Below are 25,791 nucleotides of genomic sequence, written 5' to 3'. Positions count from 1 at the left end.
GCATGAGCTCCCTGTTTTGTAACAGGAACACATGGCTAGAGAGCAGTCGTGACCCCTCCTGGGGGTGGGGGTGGTGGTATTAAACAACCCTTTCCCAAGGGTTGCCTAAGGCCATTGGAAAACATAAGATATTTACATGGTGATTTACAACAGTAGCAACATTACAGTTACAAAGTAACAACGAAAATAACTTTATGGTTGGGGCTCACCACAACATGAGGAATCGGTGTTGAAGGATCATAGCATTAGAAAGGTTGAGAACCACTGCTTAGAGGGTTCTGGCCAGGGAACTGCAGCTGGTGGCAGACTTCCATCTGGGGCTTGTTAATTCACAGGATGAGAAGGCAGGTGAGAGAGTTCAAGCGCTTTGCCATCTAGGGGAACTTACTGTTTACCTCAGCACAACAAAGCCTTTGTGTCATATGGCTCTTTTTTTTTTTTTTTTTTTTTAGGGAGGTCTTTAAGGCTTGCTCTCCCTTTTCTTATGTTCCTCCCCCTCTCCTCTTCTCTTCTAGACTCCTCCCATTGTAAGAACGGAGCACTAAGAATGCTAACCATGTTGTGTTTGTTGGCCATCAGAGCAAAGCTCTCAGGTGTTAGCAGGGATCATGATCCTAACCTCTGGCCTCCAGGCTTTGGATGTTGCCATGGAAATGGGCCCACAGAGACAAGCTCTAATCAGGCCTTATCCCTCCATCATCATGTCTGTGGTACCGAAGAGTCATGGGACATCACTAAGCTCTAGTTCCCTCACAAGATAAGCCAGAAAAACGCCCGCCTCTTGGCTCCACACGGTCTGAGAGACCAGAGAAGACACCTGGCCCTCATGAAAACACTAGCTGCCCTTTGGTCCAGGTGCCATTACCTTTCTCTGAGCTCATCTCATTACTCAGAAACCCCTAGCTTACTGGCACTTTCATAAAATGTCACATCTCTTGGGAAGAACCTTCAAATACCACATGTTTTTCCTAGTAGAGGCCAGCAGTTTCTTATGATCAGGGCATCTCAAAAAGTCCTGTCCTTCTTATCGTTACCATTTCTTTGAAATGGGAAGAGTTTCTTTCTTCTTTTCCTGTTTTTTTTTTTCTTTCTCATTTTATGATTCAGTTGCACTTTATTGGGAAATCTACAGCAATGAGTAGGTTAAGTCATGTGTTCTTCCCAGTTAAAAATATTACGTATTAAGCATGTAACATCTAGGTCAAGACCACTGGCTCCCCACACATTCCCCATAGAAGCCTGTCTGCTTTCTCTAGGCGAGGGAGCTGTGTGGAGCATCTAGCGTGCCTTTGCTTCTTTAATCCATGGAGCGACCCTTAGGAGAATACTTCCCTCCCCATCGTGCCCAAGGGAGAAGTAAGATTCACAGGCAACAGAGCTGCCCAAGGTCAGCAGTGAGACTCAGCAAGCTGTGGCTACAGCCCAAGTTCATGGGACCGACCTCACAGCCCATCCCTCCTAAGTCACTCCCTAAGTCCTGACATGGATTTTTTTTAAAAAATAAACTTTCTGTTTCTAGTACTTTATGAAACAAGAAAGGCAGGCATTCCAGAAGTACGCTTATAAGCCTCCATGAGGTCACTTGAGAACCTTGCAAGGGGAAGACGTGTCTCTGCCTCAGGAGTTTTTAGTTTGGCAGCACTAACAAGAATACAGCTCCCTGCGCCAACCACTGCCCAAGAGTGTCAGCAGAAATGGAAGATGGTCCTGGATTCCTAGGTGGCTTGTTAGGAGTCACGTAGGTAAATCAAGCCAGGGAGAGACCTGTGGCGGTCACATAAGCGATCCTCTGTCTGCACAGTTATGCTGACAGTGTTCTGAGATTCAGAGGTGGGAAGGCTGGGAACCATCCCAGGACCCTCTGGAAGCTGGACAACAGGAACTGTCTGAGATGCTTGTGCAGTGGGCCGCATGGTAGGAACTGGCTTTGGGATGGAGAAGCTTCCAAGGAGAAGAGGAGACCATAACACCCCACAGGCAGAAATAGGGAAGTTGGGAGCCAACAGGCATTTTGGAGGAAAAGCAGGATTATCAGGCAATAACTAAGAGGCCCTTTTCCCCTGAGGCAGATGTGCGAACCCAAACTGCCACTGTAGAACACTATGGATTGGTCTATTTTGGTCACCACATTTCTGGAACAGCAGCTCTGTAGCAGGAAGTCCCTGGGTTCCAGAGACAAACTTCTCTATTCTGTTCTTGTCCCTCCCTGCCTCGCCTACCCAATCCAAATCGCCGTCCCCAGGAGGTAGGGCCAGGCTCAGTAATTGTGACACTGTGTTGTGTGTCATATTGTAACTGGGTTTCCACATCCTCCTGGCTGTATGGTAAGAGCTCGCGAAGAGGAACAAGGGTAAATATTGAAATATAGGAATACAGGAAAAGAGGAAGCTACCCAAGACACCAGCCCAACTGAAATCAAAGAATTATGGAGAACTGACTGACAGAAAGGGAAGTAAGAATAGGGAATCACACTAGGGGCTTAGTCGAAAACTTGGGGACACACAAAATATGCAGCCATTCATATAGAATCACAGATAGAGATCCATACTGACACTCATGCCCTATATACTCAGAGACAAAGAGACAGAGACATAGATACAGACACAAGAAAAGAAATATACCCAACACACACACACAAGCACATATATCTACCTCCTATACACACACAAGTACACATACACACCTCCTTCACACACATAATGAGTAGGCATGCACACACAAGCTTGCACAACAACAAACATGCCATATATGCATACTCACACATAGGTATGTGTACACCCGCACACTCACATAGCCTTTCTTGAACCTAAAATGGGAGTTTGAGCTCTCCTTTCCTAGTGTCCATGAAGAGTGTGACAGCCGTCATAGTCTTGCTGGCTGAGAGGGACTGCTCAACTGGGCCCTGCATATCTGTCTCACCTGTTCAATCCTGAAATCTGGGGGCTTTCACTACTTCTAGTAAGCCACTCAAGTATTTTCCGCTTGTATTTAAAAAGCCAGAGTGAAAAAACTACAATAATATTCTTACGTATAATAAAAAAATCCAGTGTTAGGACTGAGACAAAAGCAAGCAAACAACAACAAAAATAGGCTAACGAAAAGGAAAATGTAACTATATTTAGGAAGGGCACATTTAGAGACACCTACAGCTCAGTTTTTGAATGAAGAGGGCAGACAAAAAGAGAACACCACAGGAAAAATGGGGACAAAATTGCAAATCAACCCGTTTGTGTGTGTGGCGCTCTGTCTGTGGAGATAGTCAGCTAGCACAGAGTTGAGTCAAAGTCATCCTCCCACTGGTAGTGTGTGGACACCACTTAGAAAGATGTCCTTATCTCACATGTCCACAGGCTTGTAGCATAGCCAGAAGGGCCCACTGAGGAGGTTAGAAGACAGTGTGGTGTGAATGGAAAGTTCCCTGACCAAGTCAGAGGATAAAGTTCACATGCTGCTGTCCCACGCTGCCCCTGCACTCACTGCTCCAGACCAGTGTCAGCTACCTCAGAGCTACAGTTGTTCTAACAACAAACTTATGCTCATGGAGACTGTCTATGCCTGTAGCTCTGAGAATTGTTTCTATTTATTTATTTATCTAGTGTTTTGCAATCTAGCATCTGAAACCTTGTAGGCACTCTACAAGAAAGCCTTGGGTTAGCTGAGAAAAGGTTGGAAGCTCCGGCCTCAGCCTTGGCTCGTAGCTTAGTGCAGTGTGCAGTGCATGCTCCTCTGTGTGTTTTGTGTGTTCAGCCCTGAGGAGGCCATGCACTGAGTGGGCGAGGGCTCCTCTATGCTCACTGCATTGCCCAGACAAGGCATTTCTACTCATGTTCAGCCCTTTGCGAGGTCCCAGAAGACGCACTGTACAAGGCACCTATCCATCTGTTTGGGGCATGTACATTTCTTTATGAGTGGGAAGGAAAGTTCTGGTGCCAGTCTTTCCCTGGAAAACGGAGGCTGGGGGAAGATTTGCCTAATGGAGGCTGATAGACAGGGCTATGTAGAAGAGGGGACCAAGATTTATTGTGTCCACCTTCTGCAGAATTCCAGGCCCATCCTCTACCTGTCAGGCTGTCCTCAAGGCTGCTGATGGGCACTCTCCTGGTCAGATGCTCAGGTTGGTATTTTCTTGGTGTGACACATGTCAACCATCATATTTTTGTCCTTGAAGGAGACATTGAAGCTGACAATGCCAGGTAAAGGACCAGGAATGCTAGAGAGCATGTACAAAATCCATGCCTGAGTTTCTATGGCACTTCATTTGTCCTTGAGCTCTGACAAACATTTTCATTTATAAATGTTGCTCTTTGTTGTTGGTGTACATAGAAGATGTACCTGGTATGGAGATGGCTGCCCAGGGTGCTTTGTCCCTTGGTTTTCTGGTGCCTCCTAGACCACACTCATCAACTCAATGTCATCACCTCAGTCTTGTCATCTGCCTTCTGTGCTGCGTTCATCAGGCTGAGGAACGAGCTATGCTCACACACTCGCTCAGGTAGGGAAAGGAGGTTGCCCACCTCTGCCACGCTACCCCTACAGCGAGCATGGCAAGAAGCCAGGAAGCCATCACATGCCCTTCCCACTGTTTTCCTCTCTCCTCTTCCTCATCAGCAGCTCACAGCCCAGGAGAGCTGATAAATATGTACACACAGAGGGTAGATAGGGTCCTTTAACACCCACAGCAGAGCCCTGGAAACAGTGCCCTTCAGACAGAAGCTAGGGATTCTGCCTTCTCTGCGTCCTCCCTACACCACTGCTTAGTGCTGGCTGGGCCTCAGGGTAAAAGGTTCTGGGTGTAGGGTTATTTGGGACAACAGTGCATTCCCTGCAGAAGTCAGACCAAAACTGTAGAACGTGGAATGTCTTGGCGGAGAAATACTAAGAGGGTTGTTAAAACTCTGTCATGAACAAAATGTGAGTGACTCACTAGTAATTTTTAGATATTTATGAAAATAAAAACACAAAAGTAATAAAAGCAACGTAGTTGAAAGCTAATATTGGGGCAAAAGCCATATGTACCAGGCCCTTGGCCGGTGGTCTGATACCACAGTCTCCGACCCCGCAGACCACCTAAGCGTAGGTAGCATGCTGGTCCTGGTAGACTAGGTCTTCACTTGTGCTACCTCGATGCTCTCTCATGATAACTGGATGCCCTCATCTGTGCCATTTGTTACCAGAAGTTCCTAACTGTCATGTAGAAGACTTACCTTGTGTCACTGGATGTAATCATGTGCCGTGTGGATGTCCTATCTGTGTCAGGGCACATAGATCGCTTAACCCGTATCCCCAGGCTATCTCACCAGTGTCCCGTGCTCACTTAACCTGGGTCACAAGAATCTGCACTAGATAGTCAGCCATGCCATGCCGTGACATCTACGGAGGCCTGGGAGAGATGGCAAATGCTGAAACAGCTTGTCCTTGCAAATGTTGGCGGGAAGGGCTGACGCCAGGAAAATTAGCCCTATCAGTCCAACTGCCTTGAATGCACAAGCTACAAATACCTGCTAGTGCCCGAATGCATTCTCTCCGTATAATAAGCCTGTCCCTCTACAGCCTCTGAGCCTCCCATCCTTTTTTGTCTTGTGATTTTTTTTTTTTTTAATGAAGCGATTTGACTATGAAAGCAAGGCAAGGCCATACACCACCCACGAGGGGCAACATGCATCGCATGAAGTTTGCAAAGTTATACTCTGCAGTGATGAAACATTCATGACTACACTAGTGCTGCTGCCGTCAAGTTATGTCAGGGAAGGGGTCCAGGTGAAACACAGTCTTAACAAATCCAAAAAAACAAAACAAAACAAAACAAAAAAACCCCAAAAAAACAAAAAAACAAAAAGCCACACACACAAAAAAAAAAAAAACAAAAAAAACAAAAAAAACCCTGGACATCAGATAAGGAGACAGCTGTGTTTCATGTCAACTTGGAGGCTTCTGTTTTAAGTTACAGAAACAGGAAAGAAGCTTAGCTAGGGAGACTCCAAAGAGAGCAGAGGTTGAGAGTGGCAGCCACGCAGCCCGGCCTTAAAGCACTGAGTTTGTAATGCACCCTCTTGCCACCATCAGTCTACTCACTCAATTAGCGGTTCACCTTCATCTGCACCAAGCAATGAAAATGGTTCCAGGTTGGGAAGGAGAACCAGACACCAGAACTAGTAGTGTTTTCAACGACAACGCATGCATTTCCCGGCAAATCCCCAAGACGCCCACTCTGAGGATGAGGCTCCTGCTTTACACACCGTAGTGGAGAAAAAGGCCCTTTCTTATTATTTCTTTTAAATTTTATTTTTTAAATATATTTTATTGATTTATTCATATTACATCTCAGTTGTTATCCCATCCCTTGTGTCCTCCCATTCCTCCCTCCCTCCCATTTTCCCCTTACTCCCTTCCCCTATGACTGTGACTGAGGGGGACCTCTTCCCCTGTATATGCTCAGTAAACTTTGATTCCCTACTCAGATCTAGCCAATGGACAGGACATTCTTCACAGTTGAGTGAGAGTGGGGTCTGACTTTCACACGAACTCTGTTGCCCCATATTTGACCATGTCCCCTGGATGGGAAGGCCTGGTGGCACTCAGAGGAAGGATAGCAGGCTACCAAGAAGAGACTTGACACCCTGTGGGCCCTTTCTTATTTTAATCCAGCACTTTAACAGAGAAAGAGACAGAACTCAGTATGTGAACAGAGAAGGCAGTTCATAGCAAGGGTTATTTAGGCAACGGCAGGGCGCGCCAAAGGCAGAGCAAGTTTTCTTTGGTGAAGTGTGCAGAGCCTGTGGGTTAACAAAGGTCAACGTGTTTTCTACCCGCCCCCCACCCGCCCCCAGGGGCCTAACCATCTGAAATTTGAAAAGAAGTGAAGAGCTCAGGTCAATACCTCTTGCTACATGGGACGCAAAAGAAATGCTTGCTGAGGGAGTGAATAAATGAACGGAGGTGCGGGAGTGTGGCTGAGTTGCATGCCACATGCCAATCATTACTGTCAACAACACATACACGTCTCTCAAGACTCTCAGGGCAGGAGGTAGCATGCACAATCAATCAAAAATTCTTTACACATAGTGGTTCAAGTGCACCGGATATAGAATGGGGAAAGATTCAGTAGTTTAGAAGCTTTGGCCTTGTGCATCACCCACACCTCGATGACTGATTCAAGAGACTCTCTCTGTGGCAGACGGGAAACATAAGAGTTTGTGTGTCCGATAGGGCACACATTGCCTATGTGTTGAGAAGCTCAGTGACTGGCTGTGACATTTCCGACACCAGGGGAACAGCCAACCCTGTCTCACAGATCTGTGCGAAGAGACTTTAGAATGGATGGCGGCTATGTGCAAAATACACTAACTTCAGGTGTGTGTGTGGGGGGGGGGGGGCGGCAAAAGAGTTCGATGTTGACTTCCAGTGTCGTGCTACTGCAAGAGTAGATGTGGAGCAAACACAGAACAACCTGAGATTAAAAACAGGAAACGGGTGAATTGAGTGCATCTTCTGGGAAATGATGAAATGACATGTGTTTCAACCTGAAGGTGTAACCATGAAAGGCTGAGTTCAATCAAGGCTGTTAAGCTGTGTGCTAGGACATGCTTTTTTTCTTAAAATAAGATTTATATATTATGCATACAATATTCTGCCTGCATGTGTGTCTGCAGGCCAGAAGAGGACACCAGATCTCATTGTAAATGGTTGTGCCTTATTGGTACTACGGTTCGACCCACTCCTCTAGTACCCAAGAATACAATGGTGAAGTTCACAAACCGTTCACCACGTCACCAGAACTACCCAATAAAGGGTACACCTCCTGAGCAACTGCAGAGTGGTGAATGGTTCAGAGTTCCTCAGCCTGAACTCACAGAGTTTGTTATCAGTCAGTGTCTACGAGGTTATGCGGAGATGTTAACACACAGATTAATTAAACAAACGGGAATCTGAGAGAGGGATGCCTTAGTCCCCAAAGCAGTCCTTACAGTTACAGAGCAGGTTTGAAACCTGTCATCGTGTCAAACAAATGTACACCTTGTTTCTTTGGGCCCCTGGCTCCAGGCCAGCTTCCTATGGCACCACCTGTGACTCACTGGCATCTAGCACTCGATGAAGTAGCAACAGGACAGTTGTACAAATCACACCCAAGATCTACATTTATGAGTAACCCATGCAAATGAGAGGGATCGAAAGAATAGAAATGATGAGAAGCCTAAACAGCATAAATATTTTCACACTTTGGTGACACATTTCTAACGGTCAGGAGTAGGCAGAGCCCTGTGGCCACGGTTAGCATCTCTGGGTGATGAGGGGTCTGCAGTGCAGCTGCAGGCCCCTCTACAGAGCCGGGTAGAGAGGCAGGGTGGGGGGGGGGAGAGGTACTTTTGCTTCAGCTCACTAGGTTTCCAGAAGGGTGCAAACCAAAGCTTGCAAACCTACTCCAGCAGTCAAAGGGGCTGGACCAGTGCTGAGGAGGAGAGTCCATAGGTCTTTGTGAGGTATCAGGGACCAGACTCCCAGCTCAAGGAGACAAGGTACAGAATGCATCATGGCTCCACCTGGCCAAAAAGTCCAGCATTTCAGAGTTCTGAGACTGATGCCACAGCACACAGTTACTCAGAGCAACCCAGAAGCCATGAGCAGCCCATCGGCAAGTCGACATAACTCGCACTGCCCATGCCCCCTGTCTCTAATGAGGTGCTTCTCCTGGTTGCAGATCATTTTGCCTCTTCTAATTGGCTTCTTTTATTTTACTTTGATTCTCCTAACCCCATGGCTCTCTGAATAAATTTGTCAGACACACAGATGTTCCTGTTCTGGAGCCTTGACTCAAATTGTACCTGGATGGTCCTCAAATGGTCTGTGCTTATTTCCACCAACTCCACAATGTACTTATTTGTGTTTTCACAGTACTGGCGTAGAGCCTAGGGCCTTGTACATGCTGGGCAGGTGCTGTACTGCTGAGCCACACCTTTAGCCACTCAAAGATATTAAAATGTAAGAACCATTGCCTTCAATGTGTGCCTCACCCACAGTGGTTTTCATAAGGATGGGGCATGCTCTAAGATTTCTTCGACAAGATTGTAACAGAACAAATGCCTCAAACTAGGGACCATTTGGTCAAGAGAAAGCCACCCTAGTGATTCTTAACATTACATATTCGTGCCTGGCTCTAGCCTTCCTTCAGGGGCTTTCTTCCATGCCCCAAGCCAAAGCCAGCAGGCTAGCCTCTGCCATATTTGAAGACACATAATATGCCATTATTTCTAAAGATCTTACTTATGTCTCATCAAAATGTATTTCTCCCCTTGTTTGTTGTATGCATTACAGTTTATTTTTAAAAAATCCTGCCTCTCAGAAACACTCATTCACCTCCCCGCCACTTTTTCCTCATTATATGCCTGGCAAGTATGTCCTGAACAAGATTAGACCAGATGGTAGATACAGGCCTCAGAATGCCATTTAGCAAGTATTTGGTCTTTGGATGGCACCAAGGTTATGAACACATAGACTTAAATGAAAAGTCACTAGCAGTCTAGAGAATTAGAAAACACGGGTTCATAGTCCTGGGAGACTCAAAGATCAAAAAACCAAGCCCTTTCACTAAGCTGCCAAGTAAGAAAGCATGGTGCTGTGCAACCCTCCACAGCGAACAACACTCTTCCAGCCTATGCCAGCTCGTTGGGCACGTGCCTTGAGTCTAGCCATTTACAGCACAGAAACAAGGGCTCCTCCAGCAACCACATCCCACATTGACTCGTACTCCCTCCCTCTCCCCATAGTTAGCTGTACATTGCTCAGGGTGTCATCTCTTAGTATTTGTGAGTAGTTTATGGACATCTGATTAAAAGGTTGGGTAATATTATTATATACAGTAACCGCCAGTTGAAGTGGTTCCATTCCTATTTTGACTTTGTTTTACACCACCGTCTACCTACAGAGGCATTGCTATGGCAACTTTATCAGGTACAGTGCTCTGATTGGTTGTTCTTGAAACAAAATGGTGGCCTCTCTCATTGTTCCAGTGGGTAGGGCCCTTGCTTGCTGTGGGTGACACCCACAGTCTTAAAGCCACTTACTTCACCCATGACATAGTGGTGGGGAAGCAGTACCTTATAGAGGTGCATTACCTCAACGAATGTACCCCAGATGACTTTCTGAGCCTGCCTACTCCACTCCTGTTTTCTTTTTTGAGGTGAGAATTCACTAGCAGCCCATTTCTTGGCACCATGTCTGATCAGCACACTTTCTCCTATCCTTCTTGTTGGGGCTCCCTGTGGATCTGAAAAGATTGTGTGGCATCCTTGGATGCAACGATGTGACACTTCTAACCTTTCTGACAAACTGAAACAACTCCTGTCAGCATTTAATGGTGTGAAAGTATGAACGGCCGAGGGGAACTCAAGCACGGGAATTCTATTGGAAATGCCCCTGCCATTCAGCTGGAGAATCCTGGGATTTGTGTCACTCTTTCTAAACTGAAAACTAAACAGCTACACCTTGATTGTAGTGAAACATTCTGTCTTCTTGGCCAGTGAACTTTTCTTGCCCAAAGAATGGGTGAGAAACTCCAGCCATGGCAAGGTAATGGCACTTAACACAAACCAGGAGGGCTGTACCAACAGCCACAGCCATCTCCGCTCACCGACGTCACCAAGTATGCTTTCTACATGGTTCCCCTTTCACTTAAACTTTCTAAGAAACTATTCTGTGTTTACAGTACACCAGCTGCTCTTGGATGGGTTGACACATTGTGTGGCATCGCACCAAACTTTTCAACTGACTCCCAGAAACCCTGGATTTCAGGAGAAAAAAATCCATTTGCCAAAGTAAAAATGAAACTCAATACAAGACCTGCTTGAGAAATCTCCTTGTAAAATACGCTTCACTGGAATAAGAGGATTGAAAAGATTGGGGGCAGTGAGGTATTTTTTTTACTCCTTTAGCTGAAGTGTATGGGGGTGTCTTGAGTCCTTTTAAGGAACCGTATTTTTGAATGGTTTGAAAACGTGACTTTGACTATGCTCTATGAGCTGATCCCTCCCACAGGTGTCTGTGTTGTCTATGAGAGCAAAATCCTTAGCAGCTCAGCAATGCTAATTTTGTCATCTCCATATTTTAAAAAACCAGATGTTCCAGCCATCTTCTGTGGTGACAATGAACCTTGCAAGGGCAGGGATCCTGTCCTATTCAACAATGTCCACGTATCTGGCAGCTTCAAAGACCTCCGAAGACGGAGCTGAGACACAGCAAACCAAGCAAGATGACGAAGACGAGCAGATCCTATTGTTTAGCCAGATGTCAAAGGTTCCAGGGTGCACAGAGCTACATGTGTCTTCAGACCTCTGCTGGGGAAACTGCTTATGAGCCACTGGCCAGCAAGAGGACAAGGCTGCAAAGTTCTCACACATTCTTGCAGCACACCAAGAGGGAGGGAGGTGGCCTTCCTACTCGGGCCTTCTGTCCTCAGAACTGTAGGTTTATAAACACTGGGTACGAGTTTAAGAGGTCAGGATTAGCAAACCCACTGCACACTGATGGCTAGCTGTGTGGCACGCTGCCTGCCAGCACCCTGGTGTAAGAGCCTTGCACACAGGCAGGCACCCTCTAACGAATGAGACCGGTGTGAAGCAAGGCAAACGCACCGTAGTTTTTATCCTTTGTGTTCACTATATGCCAAGGGAGGAATAATTGGACAGAAGAAGGGGGCATTTAGCGCGCCTAATGTATGTCTCGCCTGCAACTGGGAGAGCTCTCACTGATGAGAAGCTAGTGATGTTGCAGACTGAAGCAAAGGACTCATCCCCCCCCACACCTACCCCCACCACCTGCATGCTGCCAGCACCTACAGTATATGACCTGCCTCCTGATGGGTTTAAATGGACTGCTGAGTCCACATGGTATGTGTGTGGTCTTTGATCCAGTGTGTGTCGTGGACCGGGGACCTCTCGGCATAGCAGCGACAAGATCTTGCTCGAAAGCTGTGTTTGTGTTTGCCTTGCTCCCTTAGTACTGGGCGTGGTCGAAAGGCATCAGCATTAAAGGCCAACTGTGGACATTCACTGTGTGTCTCCTCCGGGTTCAGACCGAAGCTGTTACAGTAATGTACCAGTTAATAACGAAGTGGTTTCACCCTCATCATCCAGTGTTTTTAGTTCAGATGCAGACACCTATGATACACTAGCAGATACTATCAATGGTCTGTCGCATACATGGTCCACTGGTGACACAGATGGCATTTTCTAACACATGACAATTTTTGCCTTTCTCAGCAGAATAGTCACACCACCACCAGAGAATTCAATAAAAGCATCTTTGAACTTCAGCACACCTAGGCAACTATTTCCATAAACACTTAAGTGAATTTTAAGTGCTTAAAACCAACAGCATAGTTTGTGGGACAAGCTTTTTTTCTTCTACTTCTATATTCTATTTCTCACTTTTCCCTTCTTATTTTCTTGTCTCTCTATTCCTGCACCTTTCCTCTGTTCTATCAAAGGGGAAATTCGCTGGCATCCTTTTACTTGGTGGCTTCTGCCTAGTAGGGTGCCTGGGAAGTAGCCGACATTTAACAAGTGCCTGTCTCAATACTGTTGTCTCTTGACCTCCAGAATGCTGAGGCCACTCAGAGCATTCCCCTTTTAGCTCCAAGTCTGAAGCGCAGCCAACTGCAAGGCACAGTGTCCATTTACCTCTCTAAAGGAACAAGGTTCTTGTCCTCCTGTGACGCTCAGGATATTCATTCCAGCAGTGGTAAGTAGGGGCAGTGGCAGCATTCTGGAGACTACACAGGGTTGGGGAATATGCCAGGTATCATTCAGATTTTCCTTTTAGTTTTCACAACTAAGAAGGAAAAACCAGATCCACTTCTTTTTCAAAATCTGCTGCAATAAAGCTAGGTTCACAGTCTGCAGAAGTCAACCGAGTCAAGGCTCCCATGTGCTTAGGAGCCCTGCCTTTTACACCTATCAATACTGCACAGCAAGCTTTCTGTGATAAAACCAGCTAGACTATCTCACCACAGTAAAGCCCAAACCAGGGAATGCTGGGCTAACTCATTTATCAGGAAGCAAAGACAAAGAGCTAGTGACCTTGAAAAACGTGGCTTTGACTCTGCTAGGACACCAATGGGCACCTGAAGATGCTTCGGATTACTCAGGACAACAAGGCTGTACCTGACAGTCCTGCCTGTGCCTCCTGAGTAGAGTGCTGAGGGTGGCCCAATGCAGCACACCCATCCATGCGCAACCACAGTTTGATGACACTATATCTATGATCACATGTGTGAAGGAAGGGAGGGAAGAAGAAAGGAAGGCAAGAACAGGAGAGGGAGGGAGGGAAGGAAGGAAAGAAGGAGGGGAGGATGGAGAGAAGAAAGAGAAGGAGAGAGGGAAGAAGAGAGCACAGGGGGGCGGTAAGAGGGGGAGGAAGGGAGGGAGAGAGAGACGTAGGAAGGGAGAACCATAAGACAATAACAATACAAAGCCACAGCGACAGATCCTATCTCTGTGCTCTGGATCATGGTGTGCTCAGGAAACCCAGCAACCACATGCTTGAGGACACACCCTGTCTCCTGAACTGTCAGAAGAGCAGCAGGCAGTGGTGGTGCAGGTGCCTGTAAGGCTGGGCTACAGGCTGGGCCCAGGCATGGGGTGAAGCACCAGGCCTGGGAATGCCACAGCCATGCAGGCCTGGGCCTTGAGAACTGCAGTGGGTGCTGAGGCCTCTATTTCTCCCTTAAAAATCCTTTTCCAACATGCCTTCCTCCCTGTTGCTTCATTAGGTTGCAGCAACTTTTTTTTTTTTTAAGAAGTAGCAAAAGGATTCAGTGGCCATCATATATATATATATATATATATATATTCTTTTTTTTTTAAATTTAGTTTCACAGCAGTCAGTGTGCCTCTGAGTCTAGGTTTGCTGGGAGCTGTCTCCTGTGTTACTCTTCTGGAGTATACTTTGCCTATGAAGCAACTGTCATGGTTTGAAGATATTTAATTAAATACATTGATTCACACCAAGACATGGGAGAACACAGGAATGAAATGAAGGATGGAAAAACAAGCCAGACTATCCCTGTCACACGTGGGTCAGCTTGGTTCAGGGAAGTGGATGTGGTTTCCAAGTTACGGCTGTTCCACGCTTCCTGCTCTCTGCTTGGAAGCAAATGCCTATGGGGCCTACTGCTAAAACGCTGATGCCTAAACTAATCCAAGAGCACAAATGGGGCAGGACTTAGGTTGAGTCAAAGTGTGGAAGAACTAGACAATAAAATTCAGCAAGAATTCACACAAGAGTTTTCTATAGTGTAATTATATACTTTTCTCAGGAACTCTCAAGATCTCTCTGCCCGAGGGCTGGGATACTGCTTCGTGCTGGACACATCACTGGGAACAAACAAACAAACAAACAAACAGTCAAGAACCACTCTCTTCCAAATAGTTGGCTTAGTTGGCTCCTGAGCATAAAAAAAGTGGCTATAAGCATTATATACTTACTCACTGGGCTCAAACACTAAGTCCAAGGAAAAAGTAAACGTTTTTATTAAAAAATTATTTATGGTGAGCACATATTTTTAATACTGTTTAGGTATATTGACTAAATAAGTATATTAACATTACTTTCACCTGTGCTTATTTTTCCCTTTTTTGAAAAAAGAATTTCTTTTTCCGGGGAATTCAGAAGCCCCTTTGCAGATTGCTGCATTTCCAGTGGACTGTGCAATGATAGGCCAGGCGACTCGTGCATTGCATAGGTGAATTCCAGAAACACCGGATTCCAGAAACACCACTACCACTCATCTATGCCATCCCTAACTTCACAGGAAGACTGCTCACGGCTGTGCTTCACAGGCTAGAGCTGGGGTGAGCCTGTCTGACTCTCTACGGGGTGACAGCAAGCGTGGGCATGTGTGTGATATGTAGGTACACAACAGTCTGAGATAATAAAAACCAGTTACTAAAATAGGGAAAAAAATGCACTGATAAACACAAACCCTTAACAGGTGTTTTCATACCCTTGAGCACAAAGTCGAATGTAAAAATCAGTGTGAGGCCCATGGAGGAGGAACAGTCCTCTGCAATCGTATGTCAATGCACACGGCTTTACGGGGCAACACAACATCCTCTTCTTAGCATTAGGGCCACTGCACTTAGGTCTCAGCATTCTCTACCCAACACTAATTTCACTAAAGGCTGTTTCGACTGTCATACTAGGATCAAACAAGTGGTTACCACACCAGGCAATAGTTAATTGTCATTATTACACATTCTGGTGCAAAGAGAATCCGAGAGGGGTGCTCTGGGGTCACAGCTGATTTTTATTTTTATTGTAACCAAGTTCAAGTGGAGTGTACAGACATTGGGAAAGCACTCAACATTTTGCCAGGTTCTAAGAATAATAATAACAATAATCATATAGCTGCCTGCAGGGCTGTAATAAAACTCCTTTTCTCATTTCAGTTGGGTTTCACTTCTAGGCTAACAGTCTTTCACTTGGAATAAGTGAACATCCACAATTGCCTGGGCCCTGCCGGGCAGCAAGAGTCAGCCTGGAAGCCATCCGTTGATCACAGCTCACACAGCTGCTGGATGGGGGAAGATGGTGGACATTCATTCAGTGCTTCACAGGAATTCTGGCCTGGTGACTTCAGTGGAAATCGACAGCGGAAGTACTCTCCTGGCAGACAGCCTTGCTGTGGCCAGCAATGATGCCTGCCTTGACCTGACCCCTCAGAGAGGCATCAGGAAGGGCTCTTCTACCAGAGAAGTGAGTTCCAGCAAGAGTCAGGATCTTCAGGACCCTAAGAGTCCCAGGTCCCTCCACCTTAAGGTGAGCTTTTGGTCACTCTCCTCCACATTTGCATACTGCTAAGCCTTACTGAGAAAGTGTCTTCACAACCTCCACAGGTGCCGGGACCAGGGAGGAGAGTCACCTCTTGATCTGTGTACTGACCGCTGGGTTGAACACAACCCATGGATTCAACAGAAGTGTTCTGTTCACTAAGAGGCAGAGGCCTCTTGCTGCAGGAGGCCCCATTTGTGATACCAGCAGCAGAGAGCCACAGGGAGCCAAATGGTGTGAGTCAAATTTACCTTTTACTGTGCAGATAGCCATCCAAAAAATACCCCCACACCGCACTTCAGCGTAGCTGTCAAGATACGAAAACTGTATCAAGCCAGCTCTCAAATCCCAAACCAAAGTAAAACAAAAAGCCATAGTTTATAGCATTGGCCAAATGGCTGTGGTGTAAATACTTGTAACCATGGTGGAGTTCAGGCTGTTCGATAACAGTCTGGAAGCATGAATGAATCTATTGAAGTCAGCTGATTCTATCTGGCTCCCTGCTAACGGAACACACATTTTGAACTCTAAGTTTCTCTTATCCTAAAGAGAAATCCCAACAAGAGATTTAAGATCCTGGGCGAGGTTCTGGCTAGAACCTGGAAACAGCCTAAATGTGCCTTAGTTGAAGAATGGATAAAGAAACTCTGGTACATTTACACTACGGAATACTACTCAGCTATAAAAAAACAAGGAAATCCCAAAATTTGTGGGAAAATGGATGGAACTAGAAACGATCATACTGAGTGAGTTAACCCAGAAGCAGAAAGACTCACATGGTATATACTCACTTGTAATTGGGCACTAGCCCAAAAGGCATGTCCCATGAAAGTCTTTGCTTACCAGGAGATTGAGATAGATGTGAGGACATCCTACTGAGACTCTATGTAAGAGAAATATAGGAGATGGGGAAATAGAAGAACCCAGAGGGTCCTAGAAACCTACAAGATGAACATCATAATGGGTGGATCAGGGCTCAGTGGGTCTGCTCAAACTACTGCACTAACCAAGGACAATACAAGTAGTAAACATTGAACCCCTACTCGGATCTAGCCAATGGACAGGCCATTCTCCATAGTTATGTGGAGAGTGGAGACCAACTCTGACATGAACTCTGGTGCCCCGTATTCGATGACCTCCCCTTGGTGGTGAGGCCTGGTGGCACTCAAAGAAAGAATAGGCAGGCTACCAACATGAGACTTGATAGCCTATGATCATAAAGTGGGGGAGGAGGTCCCCTTGGTCTTGGACCTAGGGGAGGGGAATAGGGTAAAAGTGGGAGGGAGGGAGAAACAGGAGGGTACAAGCGATGGGATAATAATTGAGCTGTGATCTGAATAAATTAATTAAATAAAAATTTAAAAAAAGAAAAAAAATTCTTGGCAGATCTGTGATCTGTTTTGTGTATCTGGTGGAGGCGCCAGGACTCAATCACTCAGGACAGAAGAGGAAAGCTGTCCTGCACCCTTCATCTCCCCCAGCAGGTGTCTGCACTGTGCTCAGCCGCTTCTGTGCAAACGTGAAGGGTGATGGGTAGGCGCTTGCTGTCTGTGCTTAAACCTTTCTACTTTTGCATAAAAGGAAGGGAAGCTTTTTTTTTCTGGGTTATATTTACACTTCCCAAATCAGAAAAAAAAAAATGTCCTAACCAGATAGGAGGACAGGTGGCAGCTGGCAACCACAGCACAAAACCTGCTTTTTTTTTTTTTTTTCCATTTCTTTCTGAAACCCTATGCAGAGGAAAGTTAACGGAATGTCAGTTGATGCTCTACATACAGAGCCACTTATTCTTTCAACACAGAGAACAAAGCAGAAAATAACACGGAGACCAAAAGCCAGAAACAGAAAGTAGTATTTGTCTACTGTTCCAGGGCCCTTTAATCTTGGACTCTTCTTCATCTTGCTCAGTATGTTAATGGAGCACCGTGTGATTTTTGAATTTCAGTGGTCAGAGTAAAGTGAAGATAAGATTAATATTGGGTTTTCTTTATAGAAATAAACCACTTCCCACAGTTAACCTGTATCTCTGGAGACAGAGAGAGAGAGAGAGAGAGAGAGAGAGAGAGAGAGAGAGAGAGAGAGAGAGAGAGAAGAGGAGAGAAGAAGCGGGAAGGAGGGCTGTACATCTGAGGGTGGGACTCTGGCACATTTTTTTTTTTTTTTTGGTTCAAATTCTCTACAGTGTGCTTTTAATTTCAATGCTGGGTTCTTGGAACAACTCTGACCACAATGAAGTCTTAACCAGCTGAAGGTGGCCTGTGTGAACTCGAGAGCTCTCATGTGTGGGAGATGCTGAAGGAAGTGTGGATGACATTTAAGTCAGTTTCTCACCTGGAAGCTGTCTGGGGATATGTGGGTATCACAGTGACCTGGGTGGGGTAGCACCACTGGTGATGTGGCAGGGACAGCCTCCCACAAAGGCTCTGCCTCTCTGCCCGCACATAGTAGTTGTGCCACTGTGAATCAGCATCCAAAAGTGATGGTGATGCTGAGCATCGGGTCTTGCCACGCTTCCTCTTCTCAGCTTCCGAATCCTCTCGCCTGACCCTCTCGTCTCCTTTCTCTGTCCCCAATAAGGCAACCCCACCACTCCACCCACACTTCTGGAGCACGGCTGCCCTCTAGGGTAAACAGGTGCTGAGGGGACCTCAGGGAGGAATCGAGGCTAACTCCATCTGTAGGGGTGAAGTGTGAAGCTAGACAAAACCCAAAGGGTCCAGAAAGCTCTTTTTCTGGGATATAGGCTTTCTGAAGAAAGACCCAAACGGAGTGGTGGAAGGCATCATGGCAGCCATTCTACTTGCCTCCCAGGACTCTTAGCCCAGTCTCACCTTTCTCCAGTCCGTCCTACTCCCTGAACTGTTTTTGTTTTATTTATTTATTTATTTATTTATTTATTTATTTATTTATTTATTTATTTATTTTTGAGACAGGGTTTCTCTGTGCATCCTTGGCCGTCCTGGAACTCACTCTGTAGACCAGGCTGGCCTCCAGCTGAGAGATCCTCCATCTTCTGCCTTTTGAGCGCAGCAGTTAAAAGTGTGTGCCACCAAACCTGGCCTCCTTCCTGTTCCATAAAGTGAATTTAAATACCCTTATCCTAAAGCATCAGCCTGGAAAACCTCCCCTTCAGCCAGCAACTCTCTCAGCTCCACGTTCCCATCCCATCTGATGTGTCCATCCTCCCTAGTGGCTAACCTCCCCCCCCCCCCAACTCCCTCTCTACCCCATCCCACTGCTCATCAGCCTGGAAAACCTCCCTTTCACCCCGCAACTCTCCCAGCTCACTGTTCTCACCCCATCTGATCAGTCCATCTCCCCTCCCATCCCCTGTCCAGTCCCACTGTTCAGCAGCCTGATTTCCTTGGAAGTCTGGGTTCTGCTTGCACTTTGTTGAGCTACTTCTGGGAGATGCCCAAGTGGCCCAGTTCCTTCTTGGAGGGCACTTCCTGTACACCCCTTCTCACTTTTGTTATATGCCTTTTTGTAGCGTCCATGCTATAAATCTTCTGAGAAATTTCACCCGAACCACAGGATTTGTTCTCTGTCTCTCCCCACAACCCCCTTTCTATACTATTAAAGGCCACTGTTCCTCCAGGGCTTCCAACGTGTACCTGACGTTTCCCTCCATTGTCTGACCTAGCTGACTTTATCCACAGACAGAACTGCTGCCTCTTCCATCCCTGCGTTCTAGCTAATTCCTTGTCTCAGAATCATCATTAGATGGTTTTATCACTTTATCTCGATCAGCTTTGGATTCCCCACTTTGCTCGGTATAGTCACTGTTGCCATAATCACTGTAGCTGGTCATCACACCCATGGACATATACCAAGACAGTAGACAAACACCATCTCTACCTGCCTTCTTCTCCTTACCCACACGGCCTTCTGGCACAGGTTCAAACACCCATCCATAAGATCAAGAGATTCCCAACAGTTGCTATCAGGAGAGCAAGCTCTTCCACGTGGAGCAGCTCTGGCTATCACCTAGGCCAACACGTTGGGAAGGGCCCCTTGCCAACGTCACTGCTCAAACCCCAGACCAGGCTGCCAAGATCCTCCAGTGCCTCTATTCTTTTACTTCTAAGCATCCTTCCCGCTTTCCTTAACAATTCTTACAGTCAAAATAGTGCTGGCTCCCTCTCATACTCCTGCTCATATCAGCTGTTCCATGAGTCTGAACCTCGCAGTGACCCCGAATCCTCAGCAGAGGTAGGAGAGAGTCTTTCTTGTATATATTCTTGAAGATAAACTCATTCTTGTGGTTCAACATGGCATCACTGTAATACAAGCACCAGTCTCCTGCCTTTCTCTAGTTGTCAAGGTTCCCAAGGCCGTGGCCGAGTCCATCGTGCACACCAATGGACTCTAGGAATAGTACTGGGATCTGATGAGTTTCCCCTCATTACTGAGGGCCACACAACCTAAACAAAGGTGGGAGCTGATCAAAAACTACATCTACACAGATACTAAAATGACTTCAGCAGGGGTTTGGGCAGGATTATGCTTTGCACCTAAGTGTCTGTTTTGGGTCAGATAGTAAGGAAATTTCAGGGCTTTATGGCCACTAGTCTACAGCTACAAGGAAGTGAATGGGTATAGAGTGGCTTTTGTGTAGAGAAAGAGGCTAGTCCAAGGTGTGAGGCCGTGCTCTCCACTGACCTGCAACATGTTTGTCTACATTGTCTCTCCATCAGCACCCAGCAGAGCTGGCTTAGGCCTCTTACACCCACCCAGGAGTTTGAGTTGATGGTTCAGACTAAAGGTTAATGAAGTTCTTTCAGGGACCTTGAGTTGCTCTCTGTTGGAACCCATGGTGTGATTTCATGTCAGGCTTAGTGTCAAGGTTTCTGGGCCTAGTCACTTGCTAACAGGGGTCTCAGGCACAGGGTCACCCAATACATAATTTTTGTCACTGGCACAACATCATGAAGACATTAACAACTTCATGAGTGCTGGCTGGGGTGAACTCCTTGCCAGGGTGTAACTGCATGTGTTGCTTGGGTAAGGTGAATCCCTCATTTCCTAGGTACAGAGATGGTAGTCACTGCAGAGCTGTTGACCCAGGACACACCAGACCTGGGACCTCTAACTATTTGCAAAGCATCTAGCTAACACCCACCATCTCTAAGAGAACAGCTGTGCCATACTGTCAAGACCCACACATTTGGGCCAGTGAGGTGGCTCAGCAGCTCAGGGTGCTGGTGCCAAGCTTGATCTGACTTCAATCCCTGGGACACACTTGGTAGAAGAAGAGAACTGACTCTTTAAAACTGTCTTCTGACCTCTACACATGCACAGCGGCACATGAATATCGTACCCTACACTCCCCCAAAATAAGGGCAATAAATATTTTAAAGAGCAACAACCACACATTCATCTCACAACACATAGCACATATACACATCACCATGCAAGCCACAAACACATATGACACACTCATACCACAAACACCATGTACAACATACGCACTAAGCAAATTGCACAAGCCACACACATGAACACCACATGCACACACTACCCAAAGCCTCCCTGTACACTACACACCAATATCCCATACCATACATATACACGCCACACACACACCCCACATATAAATGCAACACAAAAGACACAAACATACACATCACACATATATTACACAAATCACACATACCATACACAAGCCACATATATAACATCACATATGTGTATGCCATCCACATGCCACAAACATACATAGATCACATATCCCAAACATACACCAGACATACTACTTACACATTGCTACACATTATACAAATACGCATGAGACGACATACATCACAGATATGCACTATATATACCATACACATATACATTGTACATATAATATCATATATACACCACACATACCATACAAAACACACATACACACATCACATACCATATGTATACAAAGCATGTAAAAACATGCCACATACATACACACAGTATATATATATATATATATATGTATGTGTATGTATGTATACACACAATCCTCACACACTTCACACATACCTACCACACTCACACCACATATATTTATAAATTACTCACAAACACAGATGCATAAAAATATAACGTGCCCATAAGCATATATACTATACCTGTGCACAAAATACACACACATGCCACACACATAAACAAGCACATACATATCTGCCATGCACATCCAACCATCTATCACACAACAAGTAATCCCCACATACACAGAACCAAGCATGCACACAAGACACAAGGTGTTGACAGACACGTATCAGTTTCCATTTCCTCCAAGGAATGGCCCTAAATTCCTGCTGCTTGGCCTCCCTGGGTACAGCCGAGCCCAACCCGAGATGACAGTGATATACAGAGTCACTTCAAAGCTCAGGCATAACCAAGTGTCAGGAAGTCCTGTGAAGATCATTGGGATTCCTACTGGTTGACAGGTTAAGGAATGCAGCAGGCCAAAGACCTGGGAGCAGTCAGCAATTCTCATTCTCTGATGAAGGTAAGGCCTCAGCCTCACACCAGCCTCTTGAGTCAAACATGGAAAGAGAAAGAGGTCAGGAAAGTAGTTTTTATAACACTGCTTACTATCTCATGTCTTGAGAACTTCATGAAAAAGGGCTCCTTCTCAGCTGATTGGGATATGTCTGTGGGGACTACTGTTGGCATGTACAAGCACTCCAAGGTGGAGATAGTAAATTACATTATAACAGTAGAGAGGTTTACAGGTCTGCCCCTTTGAGACCGTAGCACAGATCATCCCACTCTGAAAGACAAGGAGGGAAGGGATAAAGAGAAAGCAAGGGGCACAGGAAGGCAACCTGCATACTCCAGTCATCCTCAGAGCAGAGGAACCCAGTGGCTGCGGTGGCGGCAGCTCCCGAGGTTGAAGACCTCGCCTGCCTGCGCCTTCAGTCCCTGCACTTGCTGCAGCTGCTCAGATGCCGCTAGATAGTACTCCTTCCAAGCTGAAGTGGGGCTATCGCTTCAGAAGAGATGCATTTCACTGATAAAAACAACTTCCTCTGGCGGCTGATTAGGTAACTGGCTTACATCCGTACCTGAAGCCAGCTGCCCACTCGCCAGCCAGGCCTAATGTCTCTCTTTCAGTCCTGAAAAACCTCCCTTCAGTCCCCTTCCCCTCTCTCAGGCCTACGAGACTCCTCACACCTGACATTCACCCTGGGGACCACCCATGCCTGCCTAAAGCTGACCTTGGAGATGGGAGAAAGGAGAAGGTTATAGTGACTGGGTGAATAAGCCTGGTGCTGAAGTATGTTTGAAAATGCCACAGTGAAACACATTTTGTATGCCAACTCAAACCAAACCTAAATGCCACCCTGCCCCACAGGAGAGGAAACTGGCACCAGGACAATCAGCTACAAAATATGTGACGACAATATATTTTACTCGTCCTCATGTAACACAGTGTCAAGTACATGTCCCTATGTGCAATGAACATTTGAAATGACTGCTTATAGGGCCTGCCTCAGCCCTGCCCTCATGGCTGATCAAGGTAATGAATAGAGAAGAAGAAAACAAAACAAAACAGCCAAACAAAAATAAAAACCAACATCAATACTTTTCTACACTTCATTATTTCAGGCTTTCTAGAAGAAGGCAATGTGTAGTGTAGATTTTACTTTGTACCTCCCCTCCACCCTTCCATCTAAGCTAAGGAGAATAAAACCCTGGCCCAACCACTCGCTGAGATGCTGTACTCGGGGTCCCCCCCTCTCAGGGCTGGCAGATGAGTATCAGGCTGAGGCACACTCAAAGGGAGACTGAAAGATGCCCATCCTTCAGTGCACCCTCTCCAAGTCCTTCTGTTTGGCTTCTGCACAGCTTTTCCCAGTTGCTCAGTCAAGGGCCGAGCCTTCCCTGAAGGCCCCATTCAGGTTGACTTGACAACACCCTGGGTCTCGCTCAGCCATGGGGCAGGTCTATGCTGCTGTTGGCTTTTTCTTTGGACTCTTTGCTAAGCGCTGCACTGACTTGACCTTCTTAGAGTGTTAAGTATTTTCAGCCTGAAATCACCCCACTGCATTCTGGGTTCCCTCCTCTCTCTGTTCCAGCCTCCCTATGGCTGCATACAGCACAGAGTGGCACCCTGGATTCTCACAGTCCCCGGTTGCCAGTTGGGAAGGGCAGCACAGCTCTGGTCCTTTCTGGGCCAAAAGGGGCAAGAGCAAACCCAAAGCAGGAGCAAATGCAGCGGAAGAAAGGAAGGAGTATTACTGAGCAAAGAAAGAGAGTATCAAGCCGTTGCTTTTCCTTTATACGTTGCCCATCTGCTCTCTAGACATCGACCTGGACACTGTCCCACCGGAAGGCTTTCAGGAGGCTTTAGAGTTCTGTGTCAATGCCATCGGCTCTGCCCTTCCTCCAGCAAGCAACCGAGACTCGGGAAACTCAGGGTTGCCCGGGGAGGTCAAGGAGTGCTTTGTTAGCTTCAAATGGTTTCAGATACAACCACTTCAGAGAGCCGAGAGTTCTCTCGCTATTAAAGAGACCACTTCAGAAGAACGAGGCACAGTGTCACTAAGTAGAGTATTCTGATGACTAAATCCCCGCTTTCCAGAAAGTTCTCCTTCGGGTCTCACTTAAAATCCTTCAGGCAGCACTTCAAATCTTTCGTGCCTTCTTTCAGACTTTGAAGAAAAGGGGAGGCCCAATCCCAGGGCTTGTCTTGCTCTGCCTCTGGGTGTCATTCTCCCAGGATTTACACATAGGCCTATGGTGTCCTTCCAGCATTATTAGATAGGGCAGCATTATGTGGAACTCTCACTTCTCAAATCCCACTCACCAGTCAGGGCTGGTTTCTAGCGTGTCCTACCATTGGGTCTTCTTCCTGTTCCTGTCTGCTAGAGCCTCGTGCTATGGCTCACAGCTGTCAACAGCAGGCCCATCACTCTCCAAACAGCCTTCCTCACTGAATAACCCAAGCTGCTCTGCCCTCAGCGCCGGTCAGCTCTCACCGTGCCTCCCTGAACTGTCCACTCCAAGGGCTCACACTCTTAGTTCTAAATCAGTCTCTCCTTTGGTATTGCCCTACTCTATCACATTTCTCTCTCTTCTGTTTTCAATTTGCTTATTTTATGTTTCATTTTCAATTAACGGACTCAACCCTTCCTTGTGCTCCGCTGCCTGTACTCCGCTCAGTCCTGGAACCACACTGGGCGCTTTTCTCCAGGACTATAACTCTTGCAGCGCACAACATGCACTTTCCCTGTCTTTTACTGTTTGCCTGCCCGCTGTCTTCTTCTTTTCTCCTCTGGCCCACAGAGCCATTCTGGGGCCTGTGGGAGCTGTTCTTGCTCACGTGAGGAAACCGAGGCTCTGAAGAGATTGAGACACTCTGCCCTGAGGGTCACAGCCAGGGACCAGGAATTCTGGATGCGACCCTTCTGAGACTTGCCTTCCTGCATGACCACTTCTCTCCCATCAATTCCCCATATCCATGGTGATGCTTGCTTCCTCCTCCTGCCTTTTGCTATTGCCCTGGACTCTTCTGGCTCCTGGTCCCCTTTCCTTCTTAATCCTTGGTTCACATGAATCACTCCACAAGACAGTGTGGCGAGGTATTGGTCCAACTTTATTTCCTTTAATCTGTGAATACCCCCTACTGATTATCTGCACACTGTTCTATTCAATGTTATGGTCCACAAGTTATGAAACTCACAGCCTGTAGCCTACATGTGGGAACAGGTGGATTCCCTTTAGGAACCTTACAGGGCAAGGTGGCCACGATGTCGTGTGGCTGGGGTGTTCCTCTCACCTGTTCCCCACAGCATCCTGTCTGTCCTCTGGGCTTTTGCTCTCAGCTTTTCCTGTGTGGGGACACAAGAACCTTGGCTCACTTTGTGATGGTCCCTTCAAACAGCCTCCCCTGTCTTTAGGGCCAAGGCCACTGCTGCTGCCAAGCCAGATAAACATGCTTTCTAGGGCATTTTACTTCCCCACGTTTGAAATGATTAC

The 25,791-nt window shown here is 46.5% G+C and overlaps 1 protein-coding gene across 11 annotated transcripts in view; it reads right to left on the bottom strand.

The window, feature by feature from the left end:
* Positions 1-25,791, bottom strand: part of Ikzf1 (IKAROS family zinc finger 1) — an 89,169-nt gene that overhangs the window by 38,575 nt on the left and 24,803 nt on the right. The gene's annotated exons all lie outside the window — the stretch shown is intronic.

Source organism: Acomys russatus, chromosome 22 (genome assembly GCF_903995435.1).
Source record: "Acomys russatus chromosome 22, mAcoRus1.1, whole genome shotgun sequence".
NCBI lineage: Eukaryota > Metazoa > Chordata > Mammalia > Rodentia > Muridae > Acomys > Acomys russatus.
Note: the sequence above shows the minus strand (reverse complement) of the source record. Positions and strands in the feature narration are given on the sequence as shown.